Source organism: Orycteropus afer, unplaced genomic scaffold (genome assembly GCF_000298275.1).
Source record: "Orycteropus afer afer isolate SDZICR_OR568_19922 unplaced genomic scaffold, OryAfe1.0 scaffold00013, whole genome shotgun sequence".
In the NCBI taxonomy this organism is placed as follows: Eukaryota; Metazoa; Chordata; class Mammalia; order Tubulidentata; family Orycteropodidae; genus Orycteropus; species Orycteropus afer.
In genome coordinates, this window is record NW_006921600.1 from 10,316,127 (window position 1) to 10,319,939 (window position 3,813).

Here is a 3,813-nt window from a genome sequence, read left to right on the forward strand (position 1 = left end):
CTGTGCCCTCCAGAGAGCAGAAAGTCAACAGCTCAGATTGTCTCCCTTCTTGCTGTTTCCCTTCCTAGTCATAGGCCACCAGTGCAGTCAGCCTGCAGCCCTTGGTGACCAGGACTGATCTTTAGGTAAATTCTCGGGTCCCAACACCACTTGGAAATATTCAGGCTGTTGGTCCCATCAGAGTGGCTGACAGTCTGTGGCTCCGACCATCTCTGTACCCACTGTTTTCATTCAGGTTTTTCTACTAGTTGGTGCTCAGGGCTCCAGGATTATCTTCTGTATCTCTGTCAATTGGTTTTTCTTTTCTTTGTTGAAGAAGGTCTGTGTCGCTTGTCTGCCTATTCCTCCATCTTAGCCGATGCAGTAAGTCTTTATGGAAATAGATTGCTCAGTCTTCTTTCCGTGGAATGGCTGGTGGGTTTGAACCAACATTCTAGTTAGCAGTCAAATGCCTTAGGCACTGAGTAATGCTTTAACACTTTGGTCATGTGGTCAGAAGGGACTAGCCCCTGGAGAAGGATATCATAATTGGTAAAGTAGAGGGTTAGAGAAAAGAAGACCCCCAACTAGAAGGATTGACACAGTGGCTGTGACAATGGGCTCAAGCATATAGCAAAGATCGTGGGGATGATGCAGGATCAGGCAGTGTTTTGCGCTGTTGTACACAGGGTCTCTGTGAGTTGGAATCTACTTGACAGCACTATCACTGCCAATAACAACAAATGTTGTAACAAATAGGCCCAACAGAAGTTATATTTTGTTTATGTAACTGTACTGGGCAGATACAGGTCCTTGAGTGGCACTAACACTAGAGCTCGACTGCTATCCTAAAGACTGGCAGTTTGAACTCTCCTAGAGGTGTCACAGAAGAAAGGGCTGTTTCTGTAAAGATTACAGCCAAGGAAACTCTAAAGAGCAGTTCTACCATTTAGCAAGTGGTTAAGCAAGTTGCTGGAGCAAACTTCTGATATTCAGTTGTTTGGAGACCCAGACTGACAGAAGCTCTGCCATCTTCAGCACATGGCTTCTCAAATTCCCCTGAATGCCATCTCTGTTTCAGCCATCAGAAGAGGATGAAAGCATGTTGAGTTGTACATTAGAGTTTTTTGTCGGCCACGCTTGGAAGTGGTGCATATCACCTCTGCTCATAGTCTAATTGCCTAGAATTCAGTCACCACACAGTATATAAAGCTGGAGCACGAACAGGATCACCTGGATTTAAAAACAAACAAACAAAAACCCTTCCCATTTATAAAGAGTTGTTGTTGTTGTTGTTATATGCCGTCGAGTCAGCCCTGACTCATAGCGACCCCTCCTTGGGTTTCCGAGGCAGTATCACTACGGAAGTAGGATTGCCCAACCTTCCTTCCGAGGAGTGGCTGGTGGGTTATAAAGAGTAGGAATGGAGAAATATAGACTCACTCTAAACTCACTGCCATCAAGTCGATTCTGACTCACAGCAAACAGTGACAGCCACTGGGTTTCCAAGGCTGTAAATCTTTATGGAAGCAGGCTGCCTCATCTTTCTTCTGCGGAGCAGCTGGTGGGTTCAAACCATCAACCTTTTGGTTAGCAACCAAATACCTTAACCACTTCACCACCAGAGCTCTTTGGAGAAATATAGAAGTCAATGCAATCTAGCTATTATGAAACTTTGATTAGCAGGCATTATGAAGTCTGCTCTGGGAATTGGAGATGTTCCTTGATTAGATGATAATTCTGCTCTCTGAAAGGATCTTTTATCCTTTCTTATCCAGGACCCTTCTCACTACTCTCTCAAGGTTCATCCTTATCCATTACCCTTCAGGGTGGCCAGCCACATTTTAGGGGAGTTGCACAGCTCTTACAGACTGTCTCCTGCTACTATGAATGTGGGGAATTTAGGAGTCTTTTAAATCTTTAAAAAGTAAAAAGTTTCTAAAATCTTGATTTGTGAGTCCTTTGGTTATTTAATTCCTCGAAAACTTGGTGGGATTCTAATCTATTTGCTTCTATAGTTCCATTGCAAATAAGCATATCTAAAGTTCTCTCCTAAATAAAATTCTCAAGCCTGATTTACTTCCTTGTTCCCAAGTCTTTCCCTTTAATATCACAGTGATTATCTTGAGGCCATCTGAAACAATAGGTTTGAGTGAGAAGGTCATGCTCTTAATTTCATTTTTGCCATAAGGCTGAGTCACTCTGTTTAACTGAAATAAGTTAATTTGCATTTGTCACTCAAAAACTTTCATCAGGCTTACATTTTACCATCTGGGGTCTAGAGGCAGTCCTTTCAAATTCTGCAAATATCATTTATGTGTGTTATGTGTGTGTGTAATCAATCAGCTCTTAATCTTTGCTTCTTCAAGTTCTGTTTTCTAGGGAAACTGAGCTAAGAGAGTTGATTCCAGAGTGGTGGTAGAAATTCCCAGGATGGAATTTTGAAATTGTAATGCCCACCTTTCTAAAAGTAATAAAGATCCCTTTTCTGGTGATAAGGTATAATATCCATATGCCTACAAGTAAGACCCATTATGACTATTATTCAAATTTATGCACCAACCACCAAAGCCAAAAATGAGGAAATTGAAGATTTTTATAAACTTCTGCAGTCTGAAATTGACCGAACTTGCAATCAAGATGTGTTAATTATCACTGGTGACTGGAATGCAAAAGTTGGAAACAAAGAAGAATCTCCAGTAGTTGGAAAATTTGGCCTTGGCGACAGAAATAATGCTGGAACTCACATGGTAGAATTTTGCAAGAGCAACGACTTGTTCATTGCAAACACTTTTTTCAACAATACAAACAGTGGCTCTACATGTGGACTTCACCAGATGGAACACACAGGAATCAGATTGACTACATCTGTGGCAAGAGACAGTGGAAAAACTCAATTTCTTCAGCCAAAACCAGGCCAGGAGCTGATTGTGGAACAGACCATCACCTGCTCATATGCAAGTTCAACTTGAAGTTAAAGACAATTAAAGCAAGTCAAAGAGAGCCAAAGTATGATCCAGAATATATCCATCCTGAACTTAGAGACCATCTAAAGAATAGATTAGATGCATTGAACACCAATGACCGGAAACCAGATGAATTGTGTATGACATCAAGAGCATCATCCATGAAGAAAGCAAAATGTCACTAAAAAGACAACAAAAGAAGACCAAAATGGATGACAGAAGAGACTCTGAAATTTGCCCTTGAGCAGAGAGTAGCTAAAGCAAATGGAAGAAATGACAAGTTAAAAGAGCTGAACAGAAAATTTCAAAGAGCAGTTCGAGCAGACAAAACCAATTACTATAATGAAATGTGTAAAGACCTGGAGTTTGAAAACCAAAAGGGAAGAACACACTCAGCATTTCTCAAGCTGAAAGAATTGAAGAAAAAATTTAAGCCTCGAGTTACGATATTGAATGATTCTAAGGGCAAAACATTGAATGATGCAGGGAACATCAAAAGAAGATGGAAGGAATACACAGAGTCACTGTACCAAGAAGAACTAGTTGATATTCATCCATTTCAGGAAGTGGCATATGATGTAGAACCAATGGTACTGAAGGAGGAAGTCAAAGCTGCAATGAAGGAATTGGCAAAGAACAAGGCTCCGGGAATTGATGGTATACCCATTGAGCTATTTCAACAAATGGATGCTGCACTGGAGGCACTCACTCAGTTATGCCAAGAGATTTGGAAAAGTCATTGCTTGGTCACAGCCAGCTACCCAGAGCGACCGAGTAGTTGATCCTGCGGGCTTGGGACCATAGTCGCAGGGGACATCAAGCTCAATTGGCATAACATACTATACAAAACATTGTTCCACCTCCTACT